The 16,411-nt window shown below is 38.1% G+C and overlaps 1 long non-coding RNA gene across 1 annotated transcript in view; it reads right to left on the reverse strand.

Moving 5' to 3' along the window:
* Window positions 1–2,232: 2,232 nt before the first annotated feature.
* Window positions 2,233–16,411, reverse strand: part of LOC110468224 (uncharacterized) — a 128,410-nt gene continuing 114,231 nt past the window's right edge. The window contains exon 7 of the long non-coding RNA XR_014953262.1: window positions 2,233–7,805. This is a non-coding gene — a long non-coding RNA (uncharacterized LOC110468224). The remainder of the gene's footprint in view (window positions 7,806–16,411) is intronic.

The raw sequence follows: 16,411 nt of genomic DNA on the forward strand, positions 1-16,411 counted from the left end.
TTCTAGGTAGAAAAGGCAGTGTGTAAATATGAGGAAATAGAAAAATCTTGAATAAAATGTTGTTTTCACTGTTTTTAACTACATTTGCAATTTGGCAAAGACACAGCTGAAGGGCTGAACTGGAGCCCATGTGCTGCCATTTCCTTCACCATCAAATGCTTTTGGAGCACTATTAGATATTAGGATTGCGTGAATTGGTCTCCTGAAAACAGAAATTCATACAGTAGTTTTGAGATATTTTAGGGAGAAAAATAGAAAAAACTTAGCTGAAAACCAACAATTGCAACTTGAAGGAAGTGTTTTAAAATCCTGGATCTTTCAGTTATGTAGACTCCTTCATGGGATGTGCTAATATTAGGCTGCTCAGGCAGGAAAGAGGAATCATTATTCACAATACATTTTTTTTTAATTTAATAATTTAAAACTGATTTTCTCCTGAGACATCATCCATTCAAACTTTAGCTGCATTCTTTGCCAAGACATCTTTTCTCTTGGGGTCTCTCTGGATTGCACAGGTAAAGAAATGCCAACTGTGACTGCTCATTCAACCAGTTGTACTAAAAATAGTAGAGATGACAACACTGCACAATCTTCTGTACTTGTCAAAATGGAAGAATACAAAGACTTACTCTACAAGCACATCAGAAGGAATTGAGACAAATTAGTCAGAAAATACAAGGCTTGTGAAATGGAAAGAAAGTAAAATGAACTTTCACCTTGTTTTAAAAAATACCCTGGTAATATATTACAAATAAACTGAACTCTAGGGGAATATCTGACAAATATATAAACCAAGATGCATGAACATACACACTATTAAGAATTAAATAAAAAGAAAATGCATCATTTTAACATATTCTTTCAGTACCTATTAACATATAGCAGGACAGAGAAATATATCTAACACATTTAGACAAAAAGACGCCATTAAATTCTATACTTCACAACCAACTATAGTACATTAAACCCAGTTGCATTCGGTTCTGCATCATAACCATCCTCAAATATTTAATGCCAAGAGCAACTTAAAACCAAAGTATGCAATTGTACATTCTCTGTGTTGCATCTTGCACATAAGCAACCCATTTTGAAAGGTTTGTCTAGATACACTTCTGGCATCAGCATAGCAGTTCAGATACAGAAAAACCAGCACAACCACTGAAACAGATTCTCTTATCACTGATATTTAAAGGTGTTAAATCATTAGATTAGACCAGACTTTTAAAATAGAGCTACATCTATTAGCACAAATAATTATTAATCATGTAGATATTTGATTTCACTTCAAAGGTCAATCCCTATAGTTTAAAACATCTCAATAAATAGTATAGCTCCCTAATATAAATTTACTTATGTAGCAAAATTAGTTATCTCAGATTACTTTCACTCTTACAAGATACTCTTTAAGGCCATTTGCTTTTTTTTACAGTGTTTGGCTATCACAGGATAACACTACTACCATTTTTGACCCCTCTTTGTAAATGCACAAATAGAATATAATCTTTAATCTTAGCCTCTTGTAAATCAGTTCATTTATGGGGCAGAGTCACATAAGAGATTTTGTTCCATTCTGGATGCCTTGGTTTCTTTACAGATGTCAAACAAATTCCTGAGTATTCTTGGTACTAGAATGGATGTAGTAACTGTACCATTAGAGTTTTCAAGAAAAATCTCTGTAGACAGCAAACAGGACTTTTTGCTTGACTGTCCCGGTGCTGTGTATCTTGCACACTTAACTGCTCTCATTTTCTCAGAGGCTGATTTTAGGAACTGGTTTAATGAGATAAATATCCCAAAGAGTACTCTCTTTTCCTTTCCACAGCATATATAAATTTGTTGGAAGAAATATTTGAATGTCTGACCCAGTCCAGAATCATTAGGAAAAACCCATATTTATAATTTTGTTACTCTAAGGCTTTTTTCAGTATTCTCACAACAATAAAAATTAGACACTAATTTGTTTCATAATTAGGCAAGCTATCAAAAATGGAGAGAGTTAATTAGTATTTCTCCCTTACCAGTCCAAGAAAAAATTCTATTCAATAAAAATGTTGCAGCAAAATTATAAATAACAGAACTCCATTCAGGAAGTTTCCAGATTCTAGTCAGCACTAAAAGGAATAAGGAACTTCTGGTATATTGACGCAGTATAAACCAAATTTTTCCCACTTGTTGGAAACTATGCATGAGACTTTTCAAAGGTTTGCAACTCAGAGTTGAGTTTGTCTGTTTAGGAACCAAACAGACAAGGGATTTGTGTGCTGCAGTGCTATTTCCTATACAAGGACAGCATAACTCCCTATGCTTTTTTCACAATATCCTCTTCTCTGAGTCCTGCTCCATAGTACAATATACAATCTCTTGGTGTAAAGAATGTACTGAAGTTTTCACTTGATTTCTTGTTTACAACATCAACACTTCTGCTTTCTTCTCTTTAGTCTAAAGGCTAGAAGCATATGACCCTTAGTGGCCTTGAAACCCCAAAGTGTAATTTTAACAGACATGGTGTATGATAAAGACTCTAAAAGTTAACCTAGTTTGACAGCAGCCCCACCTGAAGGAGTTTAATTTATAAAAAATGTATAAGAAAGGACAGATTTTTCATCTGATCTGTGCTACTCTAGACAACAACAGAAAAAATTAAAATAGACACATAGAGTGATAACATAGGAAAACAAGCTTACATGACTCCTGTGCTAGTCTCTAATGAGCTCCTTCTCCCTTACCCTGCAGAGAGATCTAACAGAAAAACAAGCTAACATTTAAAAAAAAGAAAAGGTTATCTTATTTTCAGAATATTGTTTTTTACAAGATTTGACACTCTCTCTAACAGTGGGCTAATGGTCAACATAAGATGCATCTGAAAGCCTGTGTCCAGTTTCTTGTGTGTCTCACTATCACTACATCTAAGATCATCAATACAACAGAATCTAATTAGCTGTCTCAGAAGATAGAGACCAGTAAAAAACAGAATGGACATGGAGGATGAACAATTGTCCAAGTCAAGATGCATCTTGCTCAGGCACCAAGAGTTAAGCTGGTCCCCAGGAATGAAGCCAAAAAATCTTTCCAAATTAGATTGGAAAGAAAGGCTTGGAATGTTTTGGTCTCTATCAATAACATGATGGATTGTTTACTTTGTAGAACCTTCTAGACTTCTTTAAAGGACAAATTCTCCTGGTACTTTAGAGTCTGAACACACTGGTATTGCCCCAATCTCTTCTGCTTTTTTCCTGTCATGTGGTGTGCTTTTGTGTTTCTGCCTTTTATATTAGTGCCCTTTGTTATTACAAGTTTGGGAGATGTTCTGTGGCTCCCAGGATATACACAGAGTAGCATTTCTGTTGACTTACCTGTATTAAACATTAATCAAAGGCTGCCTGCTACTGCAAAGGACAATATTTGATGGCTGAGGTGATTCCTTCACAACTCTTCTTCCTTCAAGGTAGTCTTTACAGATTATGCATTAGGCAACTTACTGTGCAGCTCAAAGGGAGCATGCTCCATACCCACCCTGCCCAGCCAGCAAAAAGAAAGCTAGACAGTCTCCAGAGCCATCAACACAACATAAACTCAATATTGCTATTAAAATAAACAGCAAAAGCAGAGATTTCTTGGTCTGACTGCAGCTGCTGCTGTTTCCACCCTCTCTTTTCTTACCCCAGGGAATCAAACTTCGCACTGCAGATATTTCCGCAATACATCCTCCTGCCTGGCTGCCTGGTATTTTAACACCAGGCTCAAAACAACACATGGTCTCCATCTACCTTTTTCTTTGGGTGATTGTAACCCTTTGGCTCCAGATTTTAATCCCTTTTCTCCTGAAATTTGCCATATTATTTTAGACATTTTTTCACCTCAAGCTGTCATTGTCACATGCACAATTCCAGAGCCAGTGCTGAGGGCAAACAGCACAATTCATGTGCTACCTAGATCCTGCCCTTAACCTGTCCAGGAATTACAAGGAGAAATGCTGTTCCCATATGAGTCAATAAAATTAATTACTACTAACTCTAAAAGTCAGATTTTTCAGCCTTGGTTTACTGAAGCTCCAAGTAAAGCACTTTACATTGAAAGCTTCCCCTGTGGCTGCCAGCAGAGGACCTGAAGCAATTAGCAAGGTATTTGTAGGAAAATACAAAGGCAAAAGTTGTTCCATGCTCATGCACACCCTCCTTCATCCATTCTCCTTCTCCAAACCATCAATATACCTGACCCACTTTCTAACTCCCTGTTGTTGCAGATGTTGCTGATGCAAAGCCTGCTTCAGCTTATTGGGAAGATACATTCATCAGAGAAATAATGCAGTGCAGCAGTGTCTTCTTTTGTCAGGAGCAGCTGGAATTATTGCTTATTTGGTGTCACCTCAAGGCATTCATAATTAGGAGCAGAAGATGTGTGTGCCGAGATAAGCTGTAAAAGACACATTTTATGCCAAAAGCAGGTTGGGAATGTCTTTGTAAATATGGCAAATGGTTTCATTTATACCTTAATGAAGGCACTTTTCTTGGATTTCATTTTTGCCATTTGCATAGAAGAATTTGATCTGCTGCAATAAAGATTCAAGTAGCACGTATCTATGATGGCGAAGTATCAAAATCCATTATTTCAGTCTGTAACCCATTAATAATTTTACGATAAAGAAAAAAAATCTTCACAACTTCTCACAATTCTGAGGATTTAATTTGACAAAGAGCCTTATTTTACATGATTTTCAATTAATTTAAAATTAATTTCAACATGAAGAGTGTTAGCTTCAACCCTGCTCAAAAATTTGAAAACAAAATCCTGTGATGCCCCAATGCACCTGATAGTTGGCAATACCAAGGGACACATTTCCACTAAGATGGCAGACTGTGGATGGAAATGGCAGAGGCAGGGTACATGTTATTTTTGCCAGGTTTCCCACTGCAGTAGTAACTGCTGGCAGAGTAGCAATCAGCAAGGAAACGATAATACCTTAAACCTATGCAGCTGTTTTCTTATCAGCTGACTTGGCCTTGACTGCAAACACATAGTTCTATCAGCCTCACCAAGTGGGTGATAAACTGCTAGCCCTTGTCACATTTCCTTGCTTGGACATGGTCTAAGTAGAGGTATCTGTGACAAAAGGCTGCATCTAGCTCAGGCTTACCACCAGGACTGCGCTCTGTGGTTTCCCAGTGGGACACCTTCCTGTCCTATTCTCTCCTGGGGACAGGCTGAATAAACCAATGCAGCAGTCTCTGAACAAGCCTGTCAGGAGCCTCCCCATTGTCAGAAGGAATCATTGCTACTTATTACTAAACAAGTCCTGCCAAACCTCTGTGCAGGACTATTCCCATGCATCTGACAGCACCAGCCATTCCTGTGAGCAATGCAGCTGGGAATAATTGTGCTACAAAAGTCTTCAGTGTGACACATTGCAGGCTACTGACTACTACCACCTTTTTTAGTCCAAGCCTCACTCCAGTGACCTCTTTGCCCACCAGTCATAGCCAGGAGCTCCTTGGCACAGTGGCTTGGTGAAGGGCTCTGCAGAACACTGGGTGAGCATCTCTGCATCATCTGCATGTGTGAGTCCAGACCAGTCATACCCCAGAGGTTCAAGTCTTGAGTTTCATTACTTAATACACAAACATCCCAAATGACCTCAAGTGCCTCTGTACAGTACTCAGATAAATCCCTCTGCCAAGATCAAGTTGCAGGGGCAAGAGACAATCACACATGACACAATACCATAAAAAGCTCTTTTCTCATACCTCTTCCTGGATAAATAAAATTTAACCTCCAAATCATCAAATGTCTTTAAAATTTTAAAATAAACAAAAAATATATGTATTTCAAATATATTATAAATTTCATTCTCTATCAGAAAGCCTTTTAACTGGAGTTTTCCAGGAAAAAAATGACCTGGGATTAACAGATGACTTTATATTTTAACCCAGCTGAGTGGTGACCATTATTATTGTAAAAGCAGAAAAATAAATTGATAGTCACAACACAGAGGAAGAGAACACTGATACATTTTGACACTTATGACTTGCAGATCAGAGACCTATGAAAACATTACTGTCCTGTCAAGATTTAAAAAAAATGAACTGGATGAAAATCACCTACAGTGTTCTAGTTAGACTTATGCTTCTCTGTCTATCCCTGATATGCCACATGTTGAACTTCTGCTTCTTCCCTCTGCAACTGAAAGTCAAAGAGCGAAAGGTCTGACATTCGTTGCTGGGCTGTGCTGACCATTAAACAAATTAACGAGGTGACACAAAATGTATTTGTTGGGTCACCTCATAACTGAGATGAAACCCATGCATTTTTAGGGATGAAAGGGAAAGCATGTACCAAAACACAGGATTATGACCACATGATCAGAATTGTACAGGACAGAGTACCTTGAGACAAAAGCCTGAAAGGACTTGGCTCAGAGAAGCCATGTGCAAATGCAGAGTTTCCATGGGAATAAATTATCTTGGCCCAAAAAAATCTATTTGGAATTCAAAGTGGGGCAACTCTTCAAAGGCAAAAGACCATGTGGTCATAGTCTTTTCTCCTTCAAAGGAACAAACTCCACTTACACATGCATAGTCACAGACTATGTAACCATTTCAAAGACAATGGACTTTGTAAGTGGACTAAGTGGACTAACTTCCACAAAGTTTCCTTATTACTGCTGGAAATTGTAAGGCTTTGATAGCAAAGGTTCTTTTCTTTGTTGGTCCACCTTGTTGCTAATTGGCTTCATTATGGCACTACCATCACAGTGATCATCATTACAATGTATTGCAGTAGAACATAAAACACTCAAGTTCAATTGTAATAATTAAATACTGTAATATATATATACAAAAGAAATTCCTTACTGTTGAAATTGGCCTGGCAGTGGACACATTGCCCAGAGAAGCTGTGGATGCCTGGAAATTTTCAAGGCCAGATTGGATGGGGCATTGAGCAAACTGGTCTAGTGGGCAGTGTCCCTGTCAAAGTGTCCAACCTGCGAAGAGTTGGAGCAAGATGATCTTTGAGGTCCTTTCCAAACACAGTGTAGTGGCTTTTAACCATGTGAAAATGAGCTAAGCTACACTTCCTGGCCCCAGCTTTGTCTAGCTTTATAGACACTGCCCCAACAAAATATTCACAGTACTGTGCAGCAGAAGCCCATCTTAAGGCCAAATTGCTGAACTAATTGCCAGCTGGAAAGCCTGCATTTGTTGGTGTTGAATCCAATGACAGTCAGAGAGGGACTCAGTAGCATCTTAGACTTTGCAGTACTCTTACAGCTGTGCTTATCTACCAGACGAAGGGCTCTGATCTTTCTGTGAGCTCACTAAGTCTCCTCAGTGAGACTGAAGCAATTTTAATCATTGACATGTGGCCAAAAAGAGCTATTAAGAAAAAAATAGTTCTCAGAAATAGAATAGGTATATATTTAGGTATGATAGAACTAGAACATTTTCCCAACAATAGAAATCCTATGACACTGCTCACAGAATCTGTAAAACTTTCACGGAAGAGTTCAGATCATTAAAGTTTAGTTACCAAATATTTTTTTTCTTTTTTTTTTTTCAGGAGGAAGAGAAATAAAAAAAAAATCTGTTGCATTTTGCAATCGTTAAAGGTCTCATGTAAATTTTTTCCACAATGTTTATTCCAACAAAGACAATTTTAACTTCAGCAGTCTATGCCCAAGTTTAATGGATGTGAATATATAGTGGTTTTAAAAACAATAATAAGACAGTATCTCATTAACTTGTTTTGATTCCTCTTCAGGAAATGTTCTCCATATGGATATTCTCTGATGTTGCAACTGAATCAGGGACCTGCAAGACATTTTAAATTGTTTCAACATCATCAAGTAGATAAAATGCTGTTGAAGTTCGCAAAGTGTGAAGTTGCTAAGATATTAAGTGTTGATGAGACATTAATAAGTTGACAATAAAAAGCTGATGAGATATTAAATTGAGGCCAAGAGAAAAAGGAAGATGCTGAGTATTTGGGAACAGAAATGGAAAAAAGAACATCAAGACCAAAATTTCTCAGAAATCTCATTCCCTGCAATATCAGTGACCTGTGCAGATCACAACTACATCAGAATCCCTGCAAAACTAGAGGACAAAAGATAAGAAAATAACAGAATTCTCACAGGTTGCTGAGCTAAAGGCAAGTCTCAGGAAAGAAGAAGATATCCCTACAAAGGCTAAAGGCCAAAATAATAAAGCAGAGGGACAGTTTCAAGTCTCTCTGCCAAGAATCTAAAAGAGCAAATTCCAAGTCCCAGAAATATTAGACAGGAGTCCCTAAACAGAGATACCAGTTCAGAGCATATAAGGACATTGGGTATGTGCACACAGATGGAGAGGCCAAGACCGTGAAGTTCAGAATCAAATTTCCAAAATTCAGTGTTTAAGGTATCAGTGCTCAGGTATAACAGGAAAGAGACATGGTCATGAATCAAAGAGCCTGGATTTAATTTCCAGCAACTAACTGGAAGAACTCGGGGTTTAAGTGCAATATTCTCTGGACCTGAAAAAAATATTTTTTGAGCTCTCATACATTAGAAAAGTCTGCACAAGATCAGTTTGCAGGATGGAAATATAAACTATATTGTCTACAACAGAGATAATTAGCAAGGATCTGTACAAAGGAGATTAGGGAAAGACCCTGGCAAAAGGCTCCTGAATGCTGGATCACATGAGAGGGTGTAGTTGTGCTCCACATTGTACTGTGGCTTTGCCTTTTTACCAACCCACACATCAGGTGCCACAACAGGCACACTGCAGGTCACACTGGTCCTGCACATCCTCCATCATCAGCCTCCACAAAGCAGGAGAAAGGACAGGCTGTTTCTAGTGGATGGCTAAGGCACAGGACAGTCAGGTGAGAAAAATGAGATGCAGTGCCATGGCAGGAGCAGACAGGAGCCTTTGAGCAATTGCGAGATTTGACAGGTCTGTGATTTCCTTAATGTAAAATAAAAAGAGTATGTTATCCTTTTAGGAGGAAAATGGCTTTGGGCCCTTAATCACAGTGACAATCATCCTAATAACATCCTAAAAATAATCCTAATAACAACCCACAGTAACTGAAAGGTCAAAGAACAATTGCTGATAGGTTTAGCTAAGGAAATTCACTTGTGGTTTTAATTAATCATATCCACCTTGCTTAAAGACTGTTCTTAGGGCGCTTTTCAGCATGTTTCACAACACATTCACTGAGCCTCTCTATCCTAAACTGCAGGAAAGGAATTTACAATTGCCACTGAAGAGCTAAAGGTGCAAACGCCGACATAATGAGTCTGCCTGAGCTGCCTAAACTTGACTGTACCCCTCATGTATGTGCAGCTATGGATATTGTGGGGGCTAGTTCTCAGTTTCTCAGACCACTTGCCAAGCAGGATATAGTCTCAATGAAGCATACAAAGAGGGGAAACCAGGACAGGAGGCTTCCTTGATGGAAAATATCTGATCAGATTTCTCCAGTATCAAAAGCATACAAACAGATCTTTCCGTATTCATCTTGTCAATAATTTACAATTAAATTAGCATACACTTAAAATCTTCTACACACAGATGGACTGGAAAACTTCCATGAAGCATTTCACAATCAAGAGGACAAGTGGATGTCAGATTCAAGAGACCAGGGATCAAAAGCAGGAAGCTGCAGCCAGTACAGACAGAAGGGTCTAATGAGAGACTCACACTAACACTCACTGAAGCTTCAGCTCGCAGCAGAGAGCAGCACAAAGTTACCACTGAATGGAACTTGCTTTCTGATGTTCAGCTAAGAACAGAGACAGCTGACAGGACTGAAATGGGCTCTGTCACAGTTAAGGGACTAACTTTATTCTCCCACTGGTGCTATAAATATTCCCATGATTTAACTGTTTTCCAGCAGTTAGTGCACAGACATGTCAAGAGAGAGATACTGCTTTTTTTTTAGCAGGATTTCAAAATTGCAGTCTCAGTGACTCGCTTTTAGGGGGGTACATAAGTGTGAATCCAGATTGGAAAATCATGTTTCTAAATGGCCTCCTTTGAAGCCCCACACTCAAAAGTAGTACATCTTGACAAGCAGAAGAGAATTATGGTATTTACCAATGTGCAAAAACTCACAGTTGCTAGAAATATGTATACCAACATTTTTGCTTTATAGCGTGTGGATGGAAAGTGAAAAATACTAGGCAGTGCTCAGTTCAGAGCATATAAGCCTTCTGCACTGTGAAATGCACTGGGGTCTGTTCTGTTCCTTGTGTATAGCAGGGTAACAGCTCCCCAGGCAAAGCACGGGGGAGGTTCAGTGCTGCCTCTGACATTGCCATCTACCTTGTACATTTGAGTATGCATTGTACTGACCCTGCTACAACTATTCAAGATTACGGTAGAGATCGTGTAGATTTCTATAGTGACAAATTTAAAAATAAATCTGACGTAAGATCTGTGTGAAGAGAAGGAAGTCAAATGTGATACTTCCTGGCCTGCAACAAAATGGGTTCCAATATTCAAAGCACTGTGCATGAGCTGGGGCTGTCTCGGGAAGTGCTGCTGGATATTTCAACAACTTCACTGTATCATCAAAACTTGCATCCCATTAAGAAAAACACCTGTCTCAATATAAACCAACATGTTTTCAAGCACTGTACCGTTACAATCTGGAACCCTACTAATTAAGCCTTGCAGGTGAAAAAAATAATGCCCTGCAGAAATCATTCATATCTTCTAAACTTTCTAAACATTCTTCTAACTAGTTTTCTTTGTGTAACTTGTACAGCTGGCACCAAACATATATTACTGTGGTTTTCATGGCATGAGGCTGCAATGTCAGAAGGCCATACTGTTCAGGTGAAATAGATTCTAAGTACCAGATGCACAGAAGGGTTGGGGCATATACATTTCACTTCTCTCTGTATTTACCTCCCTACCCTGAAGCCTGGATACGTAAAACTGCTGCCTGTCTCCTTCCCCTCTTGGCATATAAACCATTAATTCCATCGGGGGACTCAAACATAAATGTGAGTGTTCCCTGAGTCTCTGGAATATTTCTGGCCATGCACACAGATACTTAACATCACTTGGCAGTTGAGTGTCAAGCCCTGCTGGGTTCCACCAGTAGTTGTTCCATCTGAGGGGTGATTCAGATGATGGACTATCAGCGTGGCTAAAGGAGGAGTGTTATTACTGCCTTTGGAGGCACAGCTAGCAGACAAACCGCTGCCTCCTCTCCTGTACCACAATCTAGTGGTAAATTCAGCAAGTGAAAACATATATATTTACAGCCATCCTCTGCCTGATGGAATTCAACTGGTCCCTCACAAAACTTTTCTTACCACAGATGCTTGCTTGTTTTATGGGGCAGAATCTTTACAATATCTTTGGCTGAGTTAGCTTCAATTTGCATGAAAAATTAAAAGCTCATTGAATGAAGGAAAGTAACTTAACTCTGTCACCTAGTGGTTAGGATTCTATCCATGGAGTTTGCAGCCCCAGGTCAACAGGAGTGATTACAAGTTTTGCAATGAAAAGTTACAATAAACAGTCAATATTAGTGAAGGGATAATGTCCCAGAACTTCACATGGGGGAATAATTAAATACAAAGCATACCCCTAACATCTTTCATTATTAAAAAAAAAAAAAAAAAAAAAAAAAAAACACACAAAAAACCCACAAAAAACAAACAAACAAAACAAAACAACAAAAAAAACCCAAAAATCGAACACCAAAACAAATTAGGAAGTGTCAAACAAGTACCATCCCTTATCCTCAGATAAGGGCAGTTTCAGTGAGAAAGATGGGTTACATTCCACTCATCAGAGCAGAACAAAGCGCCCCAGTGTCTCTGTGTGCTGGTTATTGCCTCTGAGCTGTTTTGCTGCTGCCTCATTCTTCAAACATAAAGGACCAACACATATTTAGGCTTAAGAAAAATTGCATCCTGCAAGCTGAAGGGTGGCTGAAACACAGCAAATCTCACACTCTCACAATGTACAAATTTGTATTCTAGCACTTGTACCCAGGGACACTGGGAGCCCTGAGCTTGGTAAGTTTGCCATCCAGCAACCATTTTACAGGTGCAAAGGACACCTGGAGAGTCACTGTGCTGTTCTGTTTAGACAATCATCTTCTGCTTGTTTTCTTCCACATGAAGAAATCTCTGAGTCGTCAGCATCATTACTGCCTCCTTTTTGCTTACCCAGCCTCATTAAGAGGATTAGACAGATCAGCAAGGGGCAGCAATTTAACCAGTATATATATTAGAAACAAAGCTACACCAATTTCTTCCACCTCCTCTGATATTTTTTGGCACATGAAGAAACACTGTGGGCTGATTTTCCCTATGTAGGACTTCTGTTCTTGAAAATGCAGTACTTTTTATTTGAAGTCTTAAATACAAAATGTCCATGCATTTTAATTTTTTCCATCTAACATCTCTATCTATATTAAAGTTGAAGATACTTATCATTCTATTGTCCAAGCAATTACCCCATACACAGCAGAGAACATTAAAAGCTCCTTAAATCCCATTACAGCCAGACGAAGATGAGTCACTGGATGGCAACTAAAATAACCATGGCATTGAAGTTGTTTTCAGTGACTGTTGCACAAAGGCTATGGAAAAAGTCAGGATGAGTGACATCAAGAGTCTACTGGTAAAATCTGCCTCTTTTCAAAATAAGATAACAGTGGTTGAGATTAATGTCTTAAAGATCACAAAGTATATATATGCTTACACCGAAATACACTGCAAATGTCTGAAATGCAGAGAAAGCCACTTTGCAAAGCTGTCACAGAGTCCAGAGCAGTGTTAGGGGACACGAGTCAAGTCTTATACAATTGAAGGGAGGCCAGGGAGCATAGAAGGTGAGGTCTATTCTGCCTCAACAATAAAACTGATGTAACACTTATGGGCAACGACAGCCCTTCCCTTCAGTAGGGAATTCAGTCTAATTCTCTTTCTTACTCTGCTAGGACAGCGCTTGGTGCTGACCAGGAAGGGGGAGTATCACCTACTGCCCTTAAAAGCACTGTTCCATTTCAGAGGAAAATTATTTTCTTGCCAGTTTGCTGTTTGAGCAGGCACCCTGCCTGTCCTGACAATCTACCTATAAGTAGCTTGTAAGCCTGATGTGATACCAATGTTTATAGTCGAGGATGGGAGCAGAGAATTCTTTTTCTGTGGGTTCTGACTAAGCTGATATTTGCTACTCTCAAGTGAATGCTGAAGTCCTTATTCCTCTCATCTCAACAGGATTTCTGCCAGTGAGGTATCAAGGCAGAAGGATGTAGTTCTTGGGGTTTCTGCTGTTCTCAGCTGCATCTTAATATTCTACAGCTATTGTTAGAGAAAAACTAATGAATAGTACTTGGCACAAAGTAACAGAGCAAGCTTTAGATCTTCTGTTTATTGCATTTAATTTAGTGAACTTCCTTGCATGGGATTAAAGATTTGGCTTTCTACAGCAGCAGCAAAAATTTTGATTTCTAATAAAAAAAATCATGTTGATTATTCAGGCCAATGGATCCACAGCAACCGTGACATTACTTGTGACAAGTGACGGGAAGAGTGGATATTTTTTGCTAGAGATAGTAAATTGGAAGACAGCTAAAAAGTGCAACCAGCACTGGAAGAGATTAATGAGGAACTAAATGATTTACAAGTACCATGTCCTCATTTGACTGGGAATTAGATAAATTAACAAAAAAAAAAAAAATCAATGCATTAATGAAGCTGAAGGGCAACTCCACAAATATATTACAAATGGACTTGGAGACAAAGAGGGGAAAAGAGAGGAGGGGAAAAAAACAAGCAAAAGAAAAAATGACAGCCTACATGTGCCTAGCAACCCAATGGAAATGGTAACAATTCAAGCAGAAGCCCTTAGTGTTGTTTCCTGAGGGTGACAGGCAGGGAAGAAGAAGCTGGTATAAGATAGTTGATACGTCTGTTAATAAGAGGAAATTTTGTATGTGGGGAAATCTTAAAAGATAACTGAGTCACGCAAAAAAATGATAGCAGAAGTTTAATTTTAAACATAATAAATTGAATGAATATAGTGTTGTAAATGCCAGAGGTAGAGGGAAATTTAGTCTATATTAAGGAACACTCTTTTGAGGATCTTTTCAGGATACATTCCTCTGGAAACAAAAAAATGTTAAAGCCATGTAACTTGACCTACTTCAGCAGACTTCCATAGCCACAAGATGAAAAATATTGATTCTGCACCAAAAATAAATTCTATATAAAAAGGAATATTTCTTGGGAACCCAAAAAACATTACCACATAGCAGGATTGTTATGAAGGAAACAGCAATGCTGTTTTCCAATAATTATCATCACCAGTTCCATTGGCCACCAAATTGAATCTTATCCTTGACAAATCAGAAAAGGGGCTACAGCTCAACAGAGAAGGACCAGTTATTTACATATTAATGGTCATCTCTCCAGCCTGTTGTTTCAGTAACACAATTTTCACTGACTCTTGAGCTGTGGGCTGTTCATACTTAGCCAGGTTAAACATTTTAACAGGCCTATTTATTGGTTTGTTTCCAGCATTCAGGTCCCTGGAAACGGAGAAAGGATTCAAAGACATTTTTACAGGCCAGGTGACCCCTGAATTCACTAAGGTAATTCAACTATGAATTCAACTATATCTTGGTAATAAAGCATCTATAAGATTTTACATTAGTTTTACCTTTGGTGGGATTTTGCAACAGCCATGTTTACATAATATAGTCATGCTGTTTAACCTGCTTAAAGCTCCTTGCTCTAACACTTAACAGTGCAAATAATAATTAATACGTATATAAAAGCATATTCTTTTTAAGCTTTTCCCAATTATGAATAAAACTGAAAGAAAATCCAATTTTTCTTGTTCAGACTCCAAACCAAGAAATGTTAAAATATTTTAACACTAACCTATTTGTTTTCAATTTTAGTATTATCTTTAGCATAGACCATATCCAAATACTTGCTTGACCAGAGAGGGACAGTGAGAATTGCTCTGGATGGCTTTAGACCCATTTGTAAAGGAAGCTATCTGGCCCGTCTCATCTGGTGTAAGTTTCTGTATTATGCACATGAAAAATATTACATCAGGAAGAGTCAAAAACACCATCCTAGAGGTGGATAACAAGCACTGTTTCAAGATGTGAGAACCACTGTTGTAATTTAGGTTGAGCTTAGATTTAACATTTCCTCATTCAAAGTCCAAGCAAGAACAATTGGATTTTGGGCTATTAATGGAGAATGGGATACTTCCCTTTATTGTTGTAAGCTCCCTTCTAAATAAAATCTCTGATTAATAGTTGGGCTTGATGATCTTAGAGGTTTTTTCCAATCTTAATGATTCTCTGATTCTGTGATTCTAATCCTGAAAATACTTATGTTTGGAAAATATTAGAACTATTGTTGTCAACATTTCCATCTTTTCTTTTTAGGTTTTTTGTTGTTATTGCAGCCAATAGAATTTGCTGAATTACTCTCAAATTAAAATATTGTTCTGACCAACAAAATATTACCTATTTATTATTGAAGGAAGGAAAGTAGGAAGCAGGCACGATGCAATTTTGCTCTGGGTAAAGCTATTTTATAGTTTGTGTATGTGTAAAAAAAGGTTAAGGACAGGGACCATAAGATAGGCTGTCCTTTTAATGTGACATATAGCAAATTTTAACAGCATCCTTAGAACTACTGGAGAATGAAATTCATGTCTGTGTAGAAAATTGCACTTAAGCCATCAAATCAAGGCTATAAGTGTGACATAATGGTCATATATACCTTTTCCTGGCTCATGAATGAAACTGAATTTCCTCCCAAGAGTTTAGGATAAATATGAATACACTTCTGAAAAACTACAAAAATGCCACAGGTAAGCACAAAAAATTTGTTTTCATGAAGGCTTTTAGTGAAACAGAGAGGTGTTGTGAATTCCTGCACTCTTGCAGAAGTGCCCTTAGTGTACATGATACTTCCTGGTAAGTGTGGTCATGCTGTGCCACTTCACTTCTTGGTAGGCACACCCATAAAAGCCATGTGGATTTTTGAATATTTACTCCTGAGGATTTTCCTTTCTATTCCCTTTCACTGTTTATGTGGTACAGAATGGAAACACACTCACCAAAAGTATCATGTATTAATGGTACTATTGCATAAAAAAGGCAGTTAAAGAGAGATTCCTCATTTGGTTTAAAAAGTTATGTTAATTTTGCTAGACATATAAACATAGTCAATGCTTTCAGTGGGGCATTTTTAAAAGATGCATAGATCCTCTAAAAGCGAGATCCAGTTTTTGATCAAATCAGCATGCAAGCATCTTTTTTTCCAAGGATTTGAATATCAAAATAATGATGTCATGGAGCAGCCCAAAAGAATATTTTCCCAGCATGACATCAAGTACCCATTAAAATCCAGTTTTGCAAGGCAATGAGTAAT

Source organism: Lonchura striata, chromosome 2 (assembly GCF_050655825.1).
Source record: "Lonchura striata isolate lonStrDom1 chromosome 2, ASM5065582v1, whole genome shotgun sequence".
In the NCBI taxonomy this organism is placed as follows: domain Eukaryota; kingdom Metazoa; phylum Chordata; class Aves; order Passeriformes; family Estrildidae; genus Lonchura; species Lonchura striata.